The following is a 23,926-nucleotide window of genomic DNA, read 5'->3' as shown; positions in this document are numbered from 1 at the left end:
CCTGTGTGCGAATCCATGGTATAATCTATCTGCATTCTAAATTTCACCCCAATCTGTCCAGTAGTTTTTGCGTGAAGGAGTAACAAACATACACACACACACACACACATACATACAAACTTTCTCCTTTATAATATTAGTGTGATTAGATTCTCAGCTATGTCTTTGCAAAAAAAAGCGTCCATCCGTAACTCTGTTGCGGCGTTATTGAATGACGAATGCCTGAACGATAGCATGCTATCCTGCAGGAACTGTTTGGTTTTTAGAGAGAAAAGTAGCTTATTTCACTTTTTAGATTCTCCACTATGTCTGTGCAAAAAATGCCGTCAATCTGTAGCTCTGTTATGGCGTTATTGAACGACAAATGCGTGAAAAATAGTATGCTATCTCGCGGGAAGTGTCCATATTTTTCGGCAGAAAAAGTCTCATTTGTTACTTATTAGGTTCTCAGCTATGTCTTTGCAAAAAAAAAGCGTCAATCCGTAGCTCCGTTGCGGCGTTATTGTACGACAAATGCGTGAAAAATAGTATGCTATCCCGCGGAAAGTGTTCATATTTATCGGGGAAAAAAAGTTGCATTTATTACTTATTAGGTTCTCAGCTATGTCTTTGCAAAAAAAGCGTCAATCTGTAGCTCTGTTGCGGCGTTAATGAATGACGAATGCCTGAACGATAGCATGCTATCCTGCAGGAACTGTTTGATTTTTAGAGAGAAAAGTTGCTTATTTCACTTTTTAGATCCTCCACTATGTCAATGCAAAAAATTGACGTTAATAAATAGCTCTGTTGTGGCGTTATTGAACGACAAATATACGAGAAAATAGTATGCTACCCCGTGGGAACTGTTTGTTTTTTCTGGAAAAAGTAGCATATATCACTTGCAAGGTCTTCAACTATGTTTACGCAAAAAAATGCCGTCAATCCTTAGCTCTGTTGCGGCGTTATTGTAGGACAAATGCGTGAATAATAGCGTGCTGTCCCTTGGGAACTGTTTGTTTATTTTGGAAAAAAATAGTCTGTATCACTTGTTATGTCTTCAATTATGTCTGTGCAAAAAATGCCGTCAAACCGTAGCTCTGTTGCGGCGTTATTGAATGACAAATGCGTGAAACACAGCGTGCTATCCCGGGGGAACTGTTTGTTTTTCCGGGATAAAAAGTAGCCCATGTCCTTTCCCGGAAATAATCCTAAGTTGGTACCAAATTTCATTAAAATCGGTTCAGCGGTTGAGCCGTGAAAGCGTAGCAGACAGACAGACAGACAGACAGACAGACAGACAGACAGACAGACAGACACACTTTCGCATTTATAATATTATAGTATATAGTATAATAGTATATAGTATATATTTATTTAGTTCTGCATACCCGCACGTCACCCGCGCTATCCCGCACCGGATTAGCCCAGGGATTGTGTGGGTGTGCGGGGCGTCCCCACCCTGATTGCCATCACAACCTGTCACGTGTTGTGTTGCGTATTTGTTTGTTTATTGGCTCATCGATTAACTTCTTACTGCCAAACTGCACATTAAATTTTGATAAATGAGATCTCTATTTGGCTTCGCTTTACCATTCCGTGTGTTAGAGGCTATATTGTCATATGTCATAAAATTTTCCGATATGTCATAAAAGAACTTATCATAATCAAAACGAATGTAAGAGATATAACCTACAAAACCCAAAAAATATATTGAAATTGGTTTACCTACACATGACATGAAAAAGAAATGTATATCGAGAAAAAATAAACTTGAAATAGATGGATCGAGTTTGATATCAAATCATAGCAGTTACTATGAAAATGTCGAATACATGTATATAATAATTTATACATATTCAAATATAAATCAATCATCTGCGGTGAAGTCTTTAAAAGTAGTAGGTGGGTTTTTGTACTTTTAGTTTTGAACTTTATCTTATTTTGTTTTTGTATCCCTAGCTTACTCGTGTAGCAATGCACTTATTTTTGATGAATAAATACCTACTCAAGTGTAACATCTGCATTTTTGTACCTGTTAATCCCTTTCATTGTACTGTCCATTGTCTTGCGCTTACGGTAAGTACGATTTAGTACTAACAATAAAATTTGAAAAGATTGTAAAGGACCATAAATAAATAAAAAATGCTCAATGTCTTTATGAGTATGAGCATTGCATTATATTTTTGATAATATTGCAAATTAAATATTTAAGACTGTTTAAATTTTAGACGGATTTCACATTTATTTTAGCTTTTATAAATATATGTGTGAAAATTATTATAGTAGGTGTAACTATTTATACTGTGCATGATAAGGGAACCATATTTTCGTAAATATGTATAAGGAAAGTTGAATTTTGTATAATTTCTTGACTCTCTTATACTTACACAAGTATATAAAAGATTAGTATTAAGTACTGACTACAATTATAAGTTTTATTCACTCGTACTTAATCTATAAAGACAATACACTGTTTTAAAAAACATCATTGTTTTGAAAAAAACGACAAACTAACACCACATACTTAAAAATATTGAAAAAATAATCTGTTTGAAAATCGTCTAGGATCAAAACGGTTTGTTATAAACTAAACTGCGCTGGGTACGTCCGTTCACGGAAACAAACAAAGAACCTCGGGTAAATACCTAAACTTGTGTTCCAGGCTCATGCTTCAACGCTCTTCGAACGTTCCGTTCGGCGAGACCGTTGGACCGGGGATATAACGGTGAACTCGTAACGTGCGTGAAACCCCAAGTGTTGCTAAAAGATTTAAATTGTTCCGAGCAAAATTGGCCAGCATTATCGGTCTTCAAAATTGACGGAATTCCAAATCTACTAAAAATATCTTTGAAAACATTAATAACACTCGAACTCATAATATTGGGCAGCAACAGAACTTCGACAAACTTAGAATAGTAATCCACTACGAGTAAATAATATTTATCTCTCAACTCGAATATGTCCGCCGCTAGCACTTCCCACGGCAGATGGGGCACGGGGTGCGGCTGCAGCGGCTCGCGCGGGTTGTTGGCGCGGTGGCGCTGGCACGTGTCGCAGGCCTGCACCGTGTGCTGGATGTCCGTGCTCATGCCGGGCCACCACATCACGTCACGCGCACGACGCTGACATTTCTCCACCCCCATGTGGCCTTCGTGAATACGCTTGAGCATATCTTTTCGAAGCGAAGTCGGGATAACAACTCGATTATTCCTGAAAAGAATTCCCTTTACCAGATGAAGCTCGCTACGAACCATCCAGTACTGTCGCACCGTAATATCCGTATCCCTCTTATTGTCCGGCCAACCATTTTTGTAGTACACTCCGACCGCCGTTAATATCCCATCCTTTCGAGTTTCTTCTCTAATCTTGTTTAACATCTCCGGCGTGGCTTCTACATTGTCGTACAGAGTATTTAAATGTATCATAACTTCTTTACACACATCCTCATCGGTCCCCTGCTCCGTCGCCGCGCGGGATAGTGTATCAGCTATAAATAGCATTTTACCAGGTTTATACTGAATTTTGATACAATAATGTTGCAATTTCAATAGCATTCTTTGTAAGCGAGCCGGTGCCTCATTTAGTGATTTTTTAAATATGACCTCTAGTGGCTTATGGTCACTCTCTACGGTAACGTCATCATGGCCATATATATACTGGTGGAAGCGCGTGCACCCAAAAACAATTGCGAGTAACTCTTTCTCGATCTGCGCCCAGCGCTGCTCCGTGGCCGTGAGCGTGCGTGCCGCGTACGCCACCGGCCGGCCACCCTGCAGCAGGCACGCGCCCAGCCCGCGCGCGCTCGCGTCCACCGACACCGTGATGGCTTCATCGGGGTTATAGTATTTTAGTACCGGTGCACTACTAATTTTTGACTTTAATAAATTAAATGCCCGGTCGTGGTATTCCAACCACTCAAAATTATTATTCTGACTTAGCATCTCGCGCAAAGGTGCGGATATTTCCGAGTATCTTGGTATGAATCTGGACAAATAATTGGTGACCCCTAAAAACCGTTCTAAACCTTTTTTATCGGTCGGTTTGGGCATATTTTTTATAGCACTTACCCTATTTTTATCTGGCGATATGCCTTTCGAGCTAAACATATGACCTAAAAAATTAACCTGGCTAACACTAAACACACATTTATTTTTATTGAACTTAACACCGCTTTCTAACGCTCTTTTCATAACTTCTTTTAACCTGATATCATGCTCCTCTTTGGTCCTACCCCATATTAAAATGTCATCTATGAACACTTCGACACCTTCCATTTTAAATATTTTATCCATTTCGTTGTGAAATATTTCTGGAGCACAGTTAATTCCGAATGGCATCCGCAAAAATCTATATCTTCCATATGGCGTTGAAAAGGTACATAACTTCGAACTACTTTCGTCTAGTCTTATCATCCAAAACCCGTTTTTCGCATCGCATTTCGAAAAGTATTTTGCTCCGGACAGATTACTCGCCATTTCTTCTAAAGTGGGCAACTGAAAATGACTACGTTTAATGGCCTGGTTTAAATTTCGCGGATCCAAGCAGAGGCGAAGTTTTTTATCTGGTTTTTCTACAATAACAATATTAGAAACCCAATCAGTGGGCCCATCTTCTTTTTTAATAATATTTAATCTAACCATATTATCCAATTCCTCTTTTAGACGAGACCGCATTTTCATTGGTATTTTTCGCGTGGGACTGACAACGGGCAATATTGTTTTATCGACAACTATTTTACAAACAGTAGGTAAACAACCTATTCCTTCAAATATCGACTCATACCTTTTGAGGTCAAGAGACACTTGATTCAATCGCGCAATTAATTTTAGAGCTATACATGCCTTCAAACCTAATAAGTTATTACAATTATTATTTAACACATAAATTTTCTCATAGCATACTTGTTCTTTGAATTTTAGTAATCCATTAAAATATCCAATTACAGGCAACTTAGATTTGCTAATTTCTCTTAAAACGGTATGGCATTTAATTAATTTCCTTTTATCGAAACCGGCTTTTTCATATGAACTTAAAGACATGACAGATGCTTCCGCGCCACTATCTAATTTAAATTGTATACAAACTCCGTCCACATCTATAGTCTCACACCATGAATCGCACATTTCATTCGAAGCTTCAATAGAAATATTTGACATAAGTAGCTCACCGTTCTCGCTGTACTCATCTACCCATCGTTCCTCCTCCAATTTGGGCTCCTCGACGACTTCGCGCGTAAACTTCACAGTACAAAATCGGGCCCTGTGGCCTACTCCATTACATCTGAAACACTTTCCTGAAAATCCAGGACACCTTAAATGCCTACTGTGACGCAAGTTACACTTTTCACAAACACTATCATTGAAAACACGATATGAAGACACTGCCGCGCCCCGCTGCCGGTCGCGCCAACCAGCACTCGCGCCGCCCGCGGGCCCCGGCTGGCCGGCGGCAGCGCCGCGGGGCCGCGCCGCGCCTCGCTGCAGCTGCTCGAGCGCGCCGGCGGGGACGGTGGCGGCGGGACCGCGCGCCGCGCACGCCGCCGCCTCCTTGCTCGCTCGCTCCGCCGCTCGACACCACGTACTGGCCTCCTCTAATGTGATCGACGATTTCGCTAGTAATTTTTCTTTCATTTGCGAATCTTTTAAACCACGTATTAATTGCGTTAAAATGAGACTGCTTTTCAAAGATCCAAATTCACAATTTTTACTTAATTTTTTTAATATTCCCAAATATTTGTCAAAATTATGTTCGTTCTGGTAAGTTTCAAAAAAAATGTGTCTTTCGTAGTTTACATTTTTCTTTGGATCGCAATACTCACTGTATTTATCACATAACGTTTTATAATCTTTTTCTTGTTCCGGCGGTACATCGAGTTCTTCGAGAATTTCTCGGCCATATTGGCCCAAACAATGCATAAATAACCCATATTTTTCCTTACTACTTGCTGTCTCCTTGCCTGTTGCAATCAAGAAATAATCAAATGCATTTTTCCATTCCCTCCAATTCGTAGCCAGGTTGCCATCTTGCTGTGATGGCGCGGGTTGTTGAATAGCCGCACTAATGCCGTCACCTCGACTATCGTTAGCCATTACGTATTTTTAACTTCTTCCGAGTATTAATTAAGTTAAACAACACTTTTATATCACTTTTAGCTACATTTCCTATGTTTAAACTTACACCTGACACCATGTAATAAGTACATGGGTCCAAATCAAACCACTATTTGATGACGACTGACTTTATTCATGACTAACAAGCCTACCTACATAATATTATATTTTATTAAACTACCTACTACATACATACCAAATTTCAGCCTTCTAGGACTTCGGGAAGTACCCTAGAATTACAGACTAGAAGTTTTGACTGTCAATAAATCTGAAACTATAAAAGCTAGAAAATTGATACTCAATGCGTTTAATCAATTTGCCAAGGACATCTTATCCTGAAAATATCAGCATTCTACCGACAGAATTTACAGATTTGCTTTTCCCATAAGAGGCGTAGAGGGGGGGAAAATTCCAATTTCTCAATTTTCCTGTAGTTTGTATGCAATTTCTAGTCTACATACCAAATTTCAGCCTTCTAGGACTTCGGGAAGTACCCTAGAATTACAGACTAGAAGTTTTGACTGTCAATAAATCTGAAACTATAAAAGCTAAACAATTGATACTCAATGCGTTTAATCAATTTGCCAAGGACATCTTATCCTGAAAATATCAGCATTCTAGCAACAGAATTTACAGATTTGCTTTTCCCATAAGAGTCGTAGAGGGGGGGCATTGCCAATTTCTTAATTTTCCTGTAGTTTGTATGCAATTTCTAGTCTACGTACCAAATTTCAGCCTTCTAGGACTTCGGGAAGTACCCTAGAATTACAGACTAGAAGTTTTGACTGTCAATAAATCTGAAACTATAAAAGCTAGACAATTGATATTCAATGCGTTTAATAAGTCTGCCAAGGACATCTTATTCTGAAAATATCAGCATTCTACCGACAGAATTTACAGATTTGCTTTTCCCATAAGAGTCGTAGAGGGGGGGCATTGCCAATTTCTTAATTTTCCTGTAGTTTGTATGCAATTTCTAGTCTACATACCAAATTTCAGCCTTCTAGGACTTCGGGCAGTACCCTAGAATTACAGACTAGAAGTTTTGACTGTCAATAAATCTGAAACTATAAAAGCTAGAAAATTGATACTCAATGCGTTTAATCAATTTGCCAAGGACATCTTATCCTGAAAATATCAGCATTCTACCGACAGAATTTACAGATTTGCTTTTCCCATAAGAGTCGTAGAGGGGGGGCATTACCAATTTCTTAATTTTCCTGTAGTTTGTATGCAATTTCTAGTCTACATACCAAATTTCAGCCTTCTAGGACTTCTGGAAGTACCCTAGAATTACAGACTATGAATTGTGATGATCATCAGTGAGGGACGAAAACGGCGTATTTTAGGTATCAATAAATCTGTAACCATAAAAGCTAGATATTTGATACTCAGTATATTTGGTAAATTTGCTGAGGACACCTTATACTGAAAATTTCAGCTTTCTAGCGTCATCCAGACCGAAGTTATGACGGGTCGAAAATACGGCGAAACACTTCGAGAAAAAGGTACTACGTAGCGCCCCGGCCGCCGTTTGGCTCGTCTTGGCGGGGGCACTGCCGTGCCCCCTGATATCTTAACACAATCCAATGCCAATAACCATTTGCCTTATCTTGTACTTTTAGAGATTTAGTATTTTTCAAACCCGCATTTTATAGCGTGCAAAACTCGAGTCAATGCTCCACCTACAACGCAGCATTGACTTCGAGTGACCTATTTACGGAACGTTTGTTGACCTCTAGCGTCAGTCAGATGTTTTATTTGCAATATATTGTAAACTTTAAAAAATACAGGATTAAAAAAAATCGTAGTTCTTTGCATGGGTACCTTAACAGTAATCATCAGTACTATCACCTGTCTTCGTTTTTGCTAGCGTTCTGGTTACATCCTGTATATTTTTGGCTAGGACCTCCTTACTACATTTCGACTACGGCAGTAAATCTCAAATGATAATACTTTACTTCTTTACTTATACTTTCCTTCATTATCATCAAAAACCAATAAATGTCCACTGCTGGACGAAGGTCTCTCGTAGAGACTTCCACATGCCAGGGTCTTGCGCCGCCTAAATGGCTGATGTCCGTCCACTTAGTGGGGGGGGGGGGGGGGGGGAGAGCTGGGCACCCACTAAGCTATGTTGGTTACCTACTCTGGTTCACCTACGGATCTCCTCATTTCTGATTTGATCTCCCGATCTCGATTCCCAATTCGGCTGAGCAGCGTTCGGGAAGCTTCTAGCTGTTTTCTCGTCTGAAATTCCTCAGTGCTTGAAAACCAAAGTCTATCACATCACACTAATATTATAAAGGAGAAAGTTTGTATGTGTGTGTGTGTTTGTGTGTGTGTATGTTTGTTACTCCTTCACGCAAAAACTACTGGACGGATTGGGCTGAAATTTAGAATGGAGATAGATTATACCCTGGATTAGCACATAGGCTACTTTTTATCCCGGAAAATCAAAGAGTTCCCACGGGAATTTTTAAAACCTACATCCACGAGAACGAAGTCGCGGGTATTAGCTAGTAACATATAGATCCGAGACATGGTCACTATGGGCCTACTAAGAAAGCCCAGAGTCACTCAGCGAGCGATGGAGAGAGCTATGCTTGGAGTAACTCTACGTGATCAAATCAGTTTTTCACTTAGAAGGTAAAGTATACTCTTCCCATACGACCTTGTTACCACTGACTGAGAAGGTTTCTGCGATTTGTTTATCTTTTAGGCGAACTAAAAAAAACGCACCAGAGATTATAGTTCATATTATATCATCATCTCAATCCATTTACGGATCCATTGCTTATAGTGGTAGGGGATTTCTCGGAATAAAATGCGGTGGGATCCCAGTCCTTCCTCATACACATCTTTTAAAGGTTCCAGTACGCAAATAGACACTAACCTTTTCAGGTCATCTGCAGTACAGCGGAGGTCGTCCCCCATTGCGTTTTCCGCGTTTCGCGGCCTCCACTCCAGACCATTTCTGTCCCATCGGGCGGCTGTTTTGTTTAGCGACAGACATGACGTCACAGCCACTTTTAGCTTGCTAGTACTTTTTGCTATGTCACTGTATTTTGGGCGTCTACGAATCTCCTCGTTCCGGATATGATTGCTCATTTTTTCCACATTCATTATTTTTATTAAACTTTGAAATCTTCTGTATGTGTCTAACCTTCGATACTGCACGGGCGTCTTGCAGTCTACGTATTTCGCGACAATCCACGAAAAATATTTTCACTCAAGGACTCGCTCACATAACATCGTATCTAGCAACAGTTTTTCAAATAAAATTATTTAATACTAGCCGATGCCCGCGACTTCGCCCGCGTGGATTTGGGTTTTTCGAAATCCCATTTCCACGGAACTCTTTTATATTCTGGGATATAAAGTAGCCTATGTGCTAATCCAGGATATTATCTATCTCCATTCCACAGCCAAATCCGTCCAGTGGTTTTTGCGTGAAGGAGTAACAAACATACACACACACACATACAAACTTTCGCCTTTATAATATAAGTGTGATCCGAGACCATTTTTTGTGTTCCAAAGTACATAGGGAAATGGTGGCAATTTTAATAGGAAGCTGGGTTTAGAAAAATGTGGCAGCCACTGTCGTCACTTTAAACTAGCTGCAGCTTCTACTGACTTAAAAATTAATGTAGGCCTTCAATTGATGGGTACCTTCAAGCCATGAGTGAATAGGCAACTTCTAGGCAAGCGCGCTCCATCTTAGACTGCATCATCACTTGCTAGCAGGTCTGATTGCAGCCAAGCGCTAGTCTGTAAATTAAAAAAAAACACAGCCTAAAGAGATACTTCATACAGTTTGTCGACAAGGACGTCCAGACCGAGCTATCCTGCGGGGTGATGGCGTCAAGACGGGGGAGGGACTTGAGATACTTTTTCATTGCCCATTTCATTAAAGTTGTACGAGACTGGACCCTTAAAGAGAAGGCCAACGCACTAACCACTAGGCTATCGCCACCTCCTCGGTACCCAAAATCTATTTTTCGCCTAATATTTGACTACAATTCAGTTGGTGGTAGCCCCTTAATAGCAGTAGTTATGTCGTAGGCGTGCTGGCCTAGTTTCCCGATATGTATCTCTGGGGCGTATGTAATAATCGGGGAATGGAATGAATTTCGGAAGTTTCATTTCCCTCCGAAGTGGTCATTCCTCAGTTCAACAAGGCGTTATATTGATCGATTTCCCAATGCCATGTAGGTATTCCCGATACACGTACCTACTACGTTATGTCAGAGAGAACTCTCGGGTTACTCACGATGTTTTCCTTCGCCGTTAAAGCAAGTGATATTTAATTGCTTAAAGCCTGTTTTCTGGTTATCTGTGCTTAAAACACAAATAATTCCGAAAAGTTAAAGTTGCGAGCCCAGAATCAAATCCCAGACCACCCTGATTTGGAGGCTGGAGCGCGACGTCTTAGCTACCAGCAGAGTTAACACTATTGAGGCAACTCTCGGTTTGATCCTGAATCGACGTTATTATGTCAAATGTTAGGCTATGGTGACGTCAAATCATAGAAAAATAGGGCTACCTGCGTCAAATATACTAAACATTTGACGCCTGGCGGTGACGTCGAAGCCTCGACATTTTGTTAGAAGTTCCCCTGTTCCCCTGTCGTGAACAGCTGTGCTAATAGACTATCACCGAAGAAAAGTTACAAAATATTAAAACGAACGTATCCACGTATCATTTATTGCAACAGCTGTTGATAGAGTGATTTTGATCCTCATCATTAAACGTTTGTTACACGATTTTATTTTCGTTAAGAGCGTTGAAGCATGAGCTTGGAACACAAGTTTAGGTATTTACCCGAGGTTCTTTGTTTGTTTCCGTGAACGGACGTACCCAGCGCAGTTTAGTTTATAACAAACCGTTTTGATCCTAGACGATTTTCAAACAGATTATTTTTTCAATATTTTTAAGTATGTGGTGTTAGTTTGTCGTTTTTTTCAAAACAATGGTGTTTTTTAAAACAGTGTATTGTCTTTATAGATTAAGTACGAGTGAATAAAACTTATAATTGTAGTCAATACTTAATACTAATCTTTTATATACTTGTGTAAGTATAAGAGAGTCAAGAAATTATACAAAATTCAACTTTCCTTATACATATTTACGAAAATATGGTTCCCTTATCATGCACAGTATAAATAGTTACACCTACTATAATAATTTTCACACATATATTTATAAAGGCTAAAATAAATGTGAAATCCGTCTAAAATTTAAACAGTCTTAAATATTTAATTTGCAATATTATCAAAAATATAATGCAATGCTAATACTCATAAAGACATTGAGCATTTTTTATTTATTTATGGTCCTTTACAATCTTTTCTCAAAATATATCACGGGCACAATCATTATGACGTAGGATAAGAGCGGTTACACACTCATCCAATCCGAGTCCGTGAAAATACGGATATAAAAATCTCAGACCGGACTCGTATACCTATTGCTTACGCTTTAGTCCGATCTCTGATACAAATCCAAGTTAATTCTGTGGATCTCCTTGACATATCTACGTCATGTCCGATTTGAATCCAAGACACATCCGAGGTATTCTCACGGATGACGGAGAGAACTCGGATGATAAAGTCGGAGCTAGTGCGTAAGCTACCATACGTATAGTTCTATGACTACTTCGGAACGTATTTTCACATATTTGGATCGGATAATACGACCGTGACTTTGCCCGTATTGGATTTACATACTTTTCGTAAGTAGTATTAAAGCCGTGATAGCCTAGTGGTCAAGTCTTCCAACTCCTATTCGAAAGGTCGAAGGTTCGATCCTAGATCGCCACGCCTCTAACATTTCGAAGTTTTAAGACCGATTCACACCAAGCACGTACATGTGACACGTGTGTAGTGACGCGTGTAAACCACTAATACACCGGGTTACCCATACGTCCACGCTTTACGCAAGCGGTGTGCCATGTTTCATACAGTTCCATACATTACGACGCAACGGTTCGCGCTACGTCTACCTATTAAGCAATCAAATATCACTTGCTTTAACGGAGAAGGAATACAAATCATGAAAAAACCTGCATACATTAGTTCTCAAAAACCTTCATGCCTGAGTTCTCTACAATGTTCTGAAAGGTGTGTGAAGTCTGCCAAACGGAACTTGGAAAGCGTGGTGGAGAGGAAATCCGTGATCAGTAGTTAAGAACACGATGATGATTATACATATGGCGGTGTCCTTTTATTTATTTACTTATTCAAATACAAGTTAGCCCTTGACTGCAAAAGTAGGTAAACTTCTTCTTAGTTGAAAAAGCATATTGCTAAATTGTCCAACGCCGGAGGCAAAAGTTTGTTCCATAACTTATAAAAAAGTCAGTAGCTCAATATTAGTTCAGCAAAGCAATGGACTAAGAGCCAGCGAGAGCCAGAGTTTCGATATTTTAAAAAAGCTGAAAGTTTCTCTGCGCAATGTCCCCAGCACTGGGAAGTACGATCAGCGACTATGAAGTTTGGATCATGGTGGCTTTGGGACATAACAGGTAACAAAGGTATAAAAATCTTACGTCAATGTATAAAGTCTAACTTTTTTATATTTTCTTTGGAACAGTATTAAAAAATCACGTCATGCATTGCCAGACATTTCATATCGTGGCAACCCCCTGCCAGACACCCTTAAACTTAAAAAACAGGGTGTCTGGCAATGCATGACATGATTTAGTAAATACAATTCCGAAGAAAATAAAAATAAATCAGACTTTATACTTTGACTTAAGATTTCCAAAACCACCATAATCCGAATTTCAGAGTCGCTGATCGGTCTCTGTGTTGGGGACAATACACAGATAAACTTTCAGCTTTTATAAAAAAACGAAGGTCTGGCTCTCGCTGGCTCTCTCTCTACAACTTGAAAGATATTAATAACTCTGAAGTTACATAAGTTGCTCTATCTTGAAAATGCTTGGAAATGATTTTTAAATTAAGTACCACTTTTCCCGAGTAAAGACGTCCTTAATTACTTACTTTATTGAGTTATAGAGCAAGACCCCAGCACAGCCAGACTTTACTTATTTTCTGAGAAATAAAATGTGTGGGATAGAGTAGTGCTAGTACCTAAATATGATTAACGTACGCATATATAAAGTCTGAGTGCTGATTTTGATTAAAGGTTTACAGAATATTGTTAAATAGCAATACAGTCTCTTTTTTTAACTGGGGCAGCATGGGGAAATCCAAACCCATAGGAGATACAAGGAAGTCTAAGGAAACTTCAGCTCTTTGTGAAAACAATTCTGGCATAGTCAGCTTTATGGTGAAGCGTGAGTTATCCACAAAAATCAATGAATTTGACAAAAAAATATTTTCAGACTCAGTTTCATGCAAGGATCATTAATTCATTGTATCGAAAGAAAAAAATCGGGACAGCAGAAGTTGGTCAAATTTGAATAAATGTTTTTTCATACAACTCACCTTTAGCAGTTGATAAAATTTGCTTTAAAATAGCCATCTGCATATGACATCCATATCATTTTTTTGTAAATTAGGATAATAATTTAGTAGGGTGCGTGGGTGCGCGGACCACTAAAGTGGTCCGCGAGCATGCAGAGTTTGTTTCACCGAGTAGACCTTCGGACCCTGATCATCTTTTGCCAAGAAACCACTCTTCCATCTTTTATAGCCTCCGAGATAGACATCAACGAAATTTATACGGCGGCCATCTTGTTTTTCCAAAATTTTCCACTTTTTCTATTAATCGTTTAGTACATTCTTCAAAGATTGCGAGTTTCAACGAAATCGGTTGGAAAACAAAAGAGTTACAAAAATCATATAGGCCGCCATCTTGTTTTTTTGAAATGTCATAATTTTTCCCGATTTCCATCCCACACCCGAACATATCTCCCATACATCAATGTATCGTTTTCCGTCTCTTTCTAGGAGAATGAGACATTGAATATTCGCCATACATTTTCTATGGGAAAATAAATTCCGCCATTTTGAATTTTTTTTCTATTCATCGAGTAGACCTTCGGACCCTGATCATCTCTTGCCAGGAAACCACACTTCCATCTTTTATACCCTCCGAGCTGGACACCGGCGAAATTTGTATGGCGGCCATCTTTTCTTCACCATTTTGAATTTTTTTTCAGCTTTTTGGCAATTGGATGACGTCACGAATGACATTTGCTCGAGCACCCCCCACCTATCTTCAATACCTTAAGCGGGCCCTCCACCCGTCTCCGAAACCCTCAATCATCAGCTCTCTCCATAATTTTGGCTTACTAAGTTTTTGTTTTCTATACGACACCATCAGTGAAAAAAAAATTTTTCATACAAAATTTTACAGGAGTTTCTTAGTTGAAAATCTCGAAAATCTCCCCAAAAGTGGCAACACCGGTTGCACATCTCGATACTGCCAGCCGAGATACACAATCGATTCATACATATTGACTTTCCAAAATGTTGCCAACTGCCTCAAAAACGTGATCAAAATTTCGAAAAATTAAAAAAAATACAAAATGGCCGCCAACTCGTTTCACAGAAAGATTTTACACGGTTTCATAATTTTCCTATTAACTACAGGATATACCGCTCCCGATGACGTTTCAATCTCTCATCTCGCTCGCACCCAGGCGAACCGATCGCCCCTAAAAAAGACCATGTCGAAAATCACTTTTTCTTTGATAAATTCCAGTGTTGCCAGTCTCTGGCGACAAAAATACCGAAATGTCATTTGTACAAGTAAAACACATAATCGCTCATACTGGGATTTTGCGAAAAGTGCGTATTTCGATTTTTTACAGTTTCCCGAAAATCTCGAAATTTCCCGAAAAATGGGGTAATTTTTTTCCTTCAATCTATACCTCAAGCCTATACGTATAATCGCTTCATAGAAACCGAATCGCTCCGATGTTGCCAACTTTGAGATATTTAACTTTTAAAATTGCGTTTTTTCGTACCTAGAACAAAACGGCCGCCATGCAGCCGCCATCTTGAATTTTTAAAAATCACTCCCGTTCTGTCAAAATTCAGGATCATTGCAAGCAAAACAAGAAAAAATTTATTAGTATCGATTTCCCGTCTCGGATCTGTGGCGCCGCGGTTCGGGGTCGAAAAATCAAAAATTTTAAAACGCTACGGTTCGGCCGCCATCTTGTTTTTCCAATTTTTTTCACATTTTCTATTAACCGTTTACTACTTTCTATAAAGATTGTAAAATTCGATGAAATCGGTTGGAAAACAACGGAGCTGCAAAAATCACGTCGGCCGCCATCTTGTTTTTCCGAAATGTCATAATTTTTCCCCAGAGGGTTCCCGAATCCGAACACAACTCCCCCACATCACTATATCATTTTCCTTCTCTTTCTAGGAGAACAATTATGTCAATGAGTGAGTCAGTGAGTGGTAATCGAGCTATATATAGTATAACTAGTGTTTTGCTCGGTGCGCGAGCTGCTAAAGCAGCTCACGTGACGTGGTAAGGTTAACTTTTATTATATAAAACCAAATTGATTTATTAAGATAATTCACCCCGAAAAACCCCATAAAACGACAGGCATTTCTATTTTTTGTAGAAAATGTAAGTCCGCCATCTTGGATTTAAAAATAAATGTCGTTATCAAAATCAGCACCCTGGAAAACTCTGAAAACGACATCCATATCATTTTTTGTAAAAACGGGGTAGTTGAGGTTAATAAAGTAGGGTGCGTGGGTGCGCGGACCACTAAAGTGGTCCGCGAGCATGCAGAGTTTGTTCCACCGAGTAGACCTTCGGACCCTGATCATCTTTTGCCAAGAAACCACTCTTCCATCTTTTATAGCCTCCGAGATAGACATCGACGAAATTTATACGGCGGCCATCTTGTTTTTCCAAAATTTTCCACTTTTCCTATTAATCGTTTACTACATTCTTCAAAGATTGCGAGTTTCAACGAAATCGGTTGGAAAACAAAAGAGTTGCAAAAATCACGTCGGCCGCCATCTTGTTTTTCTGAAATGTCATAATTTTTCCCTACTCATATCGCGCTTCAAAACATATCTCCCCTACATTATTGTATCGTTTTCCGTCTCTTTCTAGGAGAATGAGACATTCAATATTCGCCATACAAAATGTATGGGAAAATAAATTCCGCCATTTTGAATTTTTTTTCTATTCATCGAGTAGACCTTTGGATCCTGATCCTCTTTTTCCAAGAAACCACACCTCCATCTTTTATACCCTCCGAGCTGGACGCCGGCGAAATTTGTATGGCGGCCATCTTTTCTTCGCCATTTTGAATTTTTTTTCAGCTTTTTGGCAATTGGATGATGTCATGAATGACATTTGGTCGAGCACCCCCCACCTATCTTCAATACCTTGAGCGGACCCTTCACCCGTCTCCGAAACCCTCAATCATCAGCTCTCTCCATAATTTTGGCTTACTAAGTTTTTGTTTTCTATATGACACCATCAGTGAAAAAAAAATTTTTCATACAAAATTTTACAGGAGTTTTCTAGTTGAAAATCTCGAAAATCTCCCCAAAAGTGGCAACACCGGTTGCATATCTTCATACTGCCAGCCGAGATACACAATCGATTCATACATACTGACTTTCCAAAATGTTGCCAACTGCCTCAAAAACGTGATCAAAATTTCGAAAAATTAAAAAAAATACAAAATGGCCGCCAACTCGTTTCACAGAAAGATTTTACACGGTTTCATAATTTTCCTATTAACTACAGGATATACCGCTCCCGATGACGTTTCAATCTCTCATCTCGCTCGCACCCAGGCGAACCGATCGCCCCTAAAAAAGACCATGTCGAAAATCACTTTTTCTTTGATAAATTCCAGTGTTGCCAGTCTCTGGCGACAAAAATACCGAAATGTCATTTGTACAAGTAAAACACATAATCGCTCATACTGGGATTTTGCGAAAAGTGCGTATTTCGATTTTTTACAGTTTCCCGAAAATCTCGAAATTTCCCGAAAAATGGGGTAATTTTTTTCCTTCAATCTATACCTCAAGCCTATACGTATAATCGCTTCATAGAAACCGAATCGCTCCGATGTTGCCAACTTTGAGATATTTAACTTTTAAAATTGCGTTTTTTCGTACCTAGAACAAAACGGCCGCCATGCAGCCGCCATCTTGAATTTTTAAAAATCACTCCCGTTCTGTCAAAATTCAGGATCATTGCAAGCAAAACAAGAAAAAATTTATTAGTATCGATTTCCCGTCTCGGATCTGTGGCGCCGCGGTTCGGGGTCGAAAAATCAAAAATTTTAAAACGCTACGGTTCGGCCGCCATCTTGTTTTTCCAATTTTTTTCACATTTTCTATTAACCGTTTACTACTTTCTATAAAGATTGTAAAATTCGATGAAATCGGTTGGAAAACAACGGAGCTGCAAAAATCACGTCGGCCGCCATCTTGTTTTTCCGAAATGTCATAATTTTTCCCCAGAGGGTTCCCGAATCCGAACACAACTCCCCCACATCACTATATCATTTTCCTTCTCTTTCTAGGAGAACAATTATGTCAATGAGTGAGTCAGTGAGTGGTAATCGAGCTATATATAGTATAACTAGTGTTTTGCTCGGTGCGCGAGCTGCTAAAGCAGCTCACGTGACGTGGTAAGGTTAACTTTTATTATATAAAACCAAATTGATTTATTAAGATAATTCACCCCGAAAAACCCCATAAAACGACAGGCATTTCTATTTTTTGTAGAAAATGTAAGTCCGCCATCTTGGATTTAAAAATAAATGTCGTTATCAAAATCAGCACCCTGGAAAACTCTGAAAACGACATCCATATCATTTTTTGTAAAAACGGGGTAGTTGAGGTTAATAAAGTAGGGTGCGTGGGTGCGCGGACCACTAAAGTGGTCCGCGAGCATGCAGAGTTTGTTCCACCGAGTAGACCTTCGGACCCTGATCATCTTTTGCCAAGAAACCACTCTTCCATCTTTTATAGCCTCCGAGATAGACATCGACGAAATTTATACGGCGGCCATCTTGTTTTTCCAAAATTTTCCACTTTTCCTATTAATCGTTTACTACATTCTTCAAAGATTGCGAGTTTCAACGAAATCGGTTGGAAAACAAAAGAGTTGCAAAAATCACGTCGGCCGCCATCTTGTTTTTCTGAAATGTCATAATTTTTCCCTACTCATATCGCGCTTCAAAACATATCTCCCCTACATTATTGTATCGTTTTCCGTCTCTTTCTAGGAGAATGAGACATTCAATATTCGCCATACAAAATGTATGGGAAAATAAATTCCGCCATTTTGAATTTTTTTTCTATTCATCGAGTAGACCTTTGGATCCTGATCCTCTTTTTCCAAGAAACCACACCTCCATCTTTTATACCCTCCGAGCTGGACGCCGGCGAAATTTGTATGGCGGCCATCTTTTCTTCGCCATTTTGAATTTTTTTTCAGCTTTTTGGCAATTGGATGATGTCATGAATGACATTTGGTCGAGCACCCCCCACCTATCTTCAATACCTTGAGCGGACCCTTCACCCGTCTCCGAAACCCTCAATCATCAGCTCTCTCCATAATTTTGGCTTACTAAGTTTTTGTTTTCTATATGACACCATCAGTGAAAAAAAAATTTTTCATACAAAATTTTACAGGAGTTTTCTAGTTGAAAATCTCGAAAATCTCCCCAAAAGTGGCAACACCGGTTGCATATCTTCATACTGCCAGCCGAGATACACAATCGATTCATACATACTGACTTTCCAAAATGTTGCCAACTGCCTCAAAAACGTGATCAAAATTTCGAAAAATTAAAAAAAATACAAAATGGCCGCCAACTCGTTTTGCAGAAATAAATTACATCGTTGTACAACTTTTCCAATAACTGCAGGATATACCGCTCCCGATGACGTTTCAATCTCTCCTCTCGCTCACACCCACGCGAAACTATCGCCCCTAAAAAAAGACCACGTCGAAAATCACTTTTTCTTTGATAAATTCCAGTGTTGCCAGTCTCCGGCGACAAAAAATTCCCAAATGTCATTTGTATGATCAAAACACATAATCGGTCATACTCGGATTTTGCGAAAAGTCCGTATTTCGTTTTTATTCAATTTCCCGAAAATCTTGAAATTTCCCCAAAAAATGGGGTAATTTCTTTCCTCCAATCTATACCTCGAGCCTATACGTACAATCGCTTCATAGAAGCCGAATCGCTCCGATGTTGCCAACTTTGAGATATTTAACTTTTAAAATTGCGTTTTTTCGTACCTCTAACATAATGGCCGCCACGACAGCCGCCATCTTGAATTTTTAAAAACCACTCCCATTCCGTCAAAATTCAGGATAATCATAGACGAAACCAGAAAAAAATAATTATTATCGATTTCCCGTTTCGGATCTTTGGCGCCGCGGTTCAGGGTCGAAAAATCAAAATTTTGAAAACGCTACGGTTCGGCCGCCATCTTGTTTTTTCAATTTTTTCGACATTTCCCATTAATCGTTTACTATTTTCTTCAAAGATTGCAAAATTCAACGAAATCGGTTGGAAAACAACGGAGCTGCAAAAATCACGTCGGCCGCCATCTTGTTTTTCCGAAAAGTCATAATTTTTCCCCAGAGGGTTCCCGAATCCGAACACATCTCCCCTACATCACTATATCATTTTCCTTCTCTTTCTAGGAGAACAATTATGTCAATGAGTGAGTCAGTCAGTGGTAATCGAGCTATATATAGTATAATAACTAGTGTTTTGCTCGGTGCGCGAGCTGCTAAAGCAGCTCGCGTGACGTGGTAATGTTTAGCTTTATTGTATTAAACCGAATCGAGTTATTAAGATGCAAAATTCACCGCGAAAACACCATAAAACAACACCCATATCGATTTTTTTCTTAAAAAAGGCATGTCCGCCATCTTGGATTTCAAAATAAATGTCTTTATCAAAATCAGCACCCTGGAAAACTCTGAAAACGACATCCATATCATTTTTTGTAAAAACGGGGTAGTTGAGGGTAATAAAGTAGGGTGCGTGGGTGCGCGGACCACTAAAGTGGTCCGCGAGCATGCAGAGTTTGTTCCACCGAGTAGACCTTCGGACCCTGATCATCTTTTGCCAAGAAACCACTCTTCCATCTTTTATAGCCTCCGAGATAGACACCGACGAAATTTGTACGGCGGCCATCTTGTTTTTACAAAATTTTCCACTTTTTCTATTAATCGTTTACTACATTCTTCAAAGATTGCGAGTTTCAACGAAATCGGTTGGAAAACAAAAGAGTTGCAAAAATCACGTCGGCCGCCATCTTGTTTTTCTGAAATGTCATAATTTTTCCCGACTCCCAACCCGCTCCCAACCATATCTTCCGAACATCATTGTATCGTTTTCTATCTCTTTCTAGGAGAATGAGACATTCAATATTCGCCATACAAAATGTATGTAAAAAAAAATTCCGCCATTTTGGATTTTTTTTCTATTCATCGAGTAGACCTTCGGATCTTGATCATCTCTTGCCAAGAAACCTCACTTCGATCTTTTATACCCTCCGAGCTGGACGCCGGCGAAATTTGTATGGCGGCCATCTTTTCTTCGCCATTTTGAATTTTTTTTTCAGCTTTTTGGCAATTGGATGACGTCATGAATGACATTTGCTCGAGCACCCCCACCTATCTTCAATACTTTAAGCGGGCCTTTCACCCGTCTCCGATATCCTCAATCATCAGCTCTCTCCATAATTTTGGCTTACAAGTTTTTGTTTTCTATGCGACACCATCAGTGAAAAAAAAATTTTTCATACAAAATTTTACAGGAGTTTCCTAGTTGAAAATCTCGAAAATCTCCCCAAAAGTGGCAACACCGGTTGCATATCTCCATACTGCCAGCCGAGATACACAATCGATTCATACATATTGACTTTCCAAAATGTTGCCAACTGCCTCAAAAACGTGATCAAAATTTCGAAAAATTAAAAAAAACACAAAATGGCCGCCAACTCGTTTCACAGAAAGATTTTACACGGTTTCATAATTTTCCTATTAACTACAGAATATACCGCTCCCGATGACGTTTCAATCTTTCCTCTCGCTCGCACCCACGCGAAAGGGGATACCGTGAAAAAGACCGTGTCGAAAATCACTTTTACTTTGGTAAAGTCCAGTATTGCCACTCTCCGGCGACAAAAATACCCAAATGTCATTTGTACGAGCAAAACACGTAATCGCTCATACTCGGATTTAGCGAAAAGTCCGTATTTCGATTTTTTTTAATTTCCCGAAAATCTCGAAATTTCCCTAAAAATGGGGTAATTTTTTCCCACCAACCTATACCTCGAGTCTATACGTACAACCGCTTCATAGAAGCCGAATCGCTCCAATGTTGCCAACTTTGAGATATTTGAATTTTAAAATTGCGTTTTTTCGTACCTCGAACAAAACGGTCGCCATGACAGCCGCCATCTTGAATTTTTAAAAACCACTCCCGTTTTGTCAAAATACAGGATAATCGTGGGCGAAACCAAAAAAAATAATTATCCTCGATTACCCCGTTTCGGATCTGTGGCGCCGCGGTTCGGGGTCGAAAAATCAAAAATTTTGAATCGCTACGACTCGGCCGCCATCTTGTTTTTCCAATTTTTTATACATTTTCTGTTAACCGTTTACTACATTCTTCAATAGTTGCGAGTTTGAACGGAGTCCCTTAAAAAATAAAGGAGCTGCAAAAATCACGTCGGCCGCCATCTTGTTTTTCTGAAAGGTCATAATTTTTCCCCAGAGGGTTCCCGAAACCAAACATAACTTCCCTGCATCACTATATCATTTTCCGTCTCCTTCTAGGAGAACAATTATGTCAATGAGTGAGTCAGTGAGTGAGTGGTAATCGAGCTATATATAGTATAACTAGTGTTTTGCTCGGTGCGCGAGCTGCTAAAGCAGCTCACGTGACGTGGTTATGTTAACTTTATTATATTTAACCAAATTTATTTATTAAAGATACACAATTCACCACAAAAACCCACAAAACGACACCCATATCAATTTTTTTCTTAAAAAGTGCATGTCCGCCATCTTGGATTTCAAAATAAGTGTCGTTATCAAAATCAGCACGCCGGAAAACTCTGAAAACGACATCCATATCATTTTTTGTAAAAACGGGGTAGTTGAGGTTAATAAAGTAGGGTGCGTGGGTGCGCGGACCACTAAAGTGGTCCTCGAGCATGCAGAGTTTGTTCCACCGAGTAGACCTTCGGATCCTGATCATCTTTTGCCGAGAAACCAGTCTTCCATCTTTTATACCCTCCGAGATAGACACCGACGAAGTTTGTGTGGCGGCCATCTTGTTTTTCCAAATTTTTCCACTATTTCCATTAATCGTTTACTACTTTCTTCCAAGATTGCGAGTTTCAACGAAATCGGTCGAAAAACAATAGAGTTGCAAAAATCATATAGGCCGCCATCTTGTTTTTCTGAAATATCATAATTTTCCCCTACTCATATCGCGCATCCGAACATATCTCCCATACATCAATGTATCGTTTTCTGTCTCTTTCTAGGAGAATGAGGCATTCAATATTCGCCATACAAAATGTATGGAAAAAAAAATTCCGCCATTTTGGATTTTTTTTCTATTCATCGAGTAGACCTTCGGATCCTGATCATCTCTTGCCAAGAAACCTCACTTCCATCTTTTATACCCTCCGAGCTGGACACCAGCGAAATTTGTATGGCGGCCATCTTTTCTTCGCCATTTTGAATTTTTTTTCAGCTTTTTGGCAATTGGATGACGTCATGAATGACATTTGCTCGAGCACCCCCCACCTATCTTCAATACCTTAAGCGGGCCCTCCACGCGTCTCCGAAACCCTCAATCATCAGCTCTCTCCATAATTTTGGCTTACTAACTTTTTGTTTTCAATACGACACCATCAGTGAAAAAAAAAATTTTCATACAAAATTTTACAGGAGTTTCTTAGTTGAAAATCTCGAAAATCTCCCCAAAACTGGCAACACCGGTTGCATATCTCTATACTGCCAGCCGAGATACACAATCGATTCATACATATTGACTTTCCAAAATGTTGCCAACTGCCTCAAAAACTTGATCAAAATTTCGAAAAGTTAAAAAAAATACAAAATGGCCGCCAGCTCGTTTCACAGAAAGATTTTACACGGTTTCATAATTTTCCTATTAACTACAGGATATACCGCTCCCGATGACGTTTCAATCTTGCCTCTCGCTCGCACCCACGCGAAAGGAGATACCGTGAAAAAGACCGTGTCGAAAATCACTTTTACTTTGATAAATTCCAGTGTTGCGAGTCTCTGGTAACAAAAGTACCTAAATGTCATTTGCACGAGCAAAACACATAATCGCTCATACTCGGATTTTGCTAAAAGTGCGTATTTCGATTTTTTACAATTTCCCGAAAATCTTGAAATTTCCCTAAAAATTGGGTAATTTTTTTCCTGCAAACTATACCTCGAGCCTGTACGTACAATCGCTTCATAGAAGCCGAATCGCTCTGATGTTGCCAACTTTGAGATATTTGAATTTTAAAATTGCGTTTTTTCGTACCTGTAACATAATGGTTGCCACGACAGCCGCCATCTTGAATTTTTAATAACCACTCCCGTTCTGTCAAAATACAGGATAATCGTGGGCGAAACCAGAAAAAATAATTATCCTCTATTACCCCGTCTCGGATCTGTGGCGCTGCGGTTAGGGGTCGAAAAATGAAAATTTTGAAAACGCTCCATCTCGGCCGCCATTTTGTTTTTCCAATTTTTTCTACATTTTCTGGTAACCGTTTACTACTTTCTACAAAGTTTGCAAAATTCAAAAAAATCGGTTGGAAAAGAACGGAGCTGCAAAAATCACCTCGGCCGCC

The sequence above is a fragment of the Maniola jurtina genome, chromosome W (genome assembly GCF_905333055.1).
Source record: "Maniola jurtina chromosome W, ilManJurt1.1, whole genome shotgun sequence".
NCBI lineage: Eukaryota > Metazoa > Arthropoda > Insecta > Lepidoptera > Nymphalidae > Maniola > Maniola jurtina.
This window is presented reverse-complemented; position numbering follows the sequence as displayed.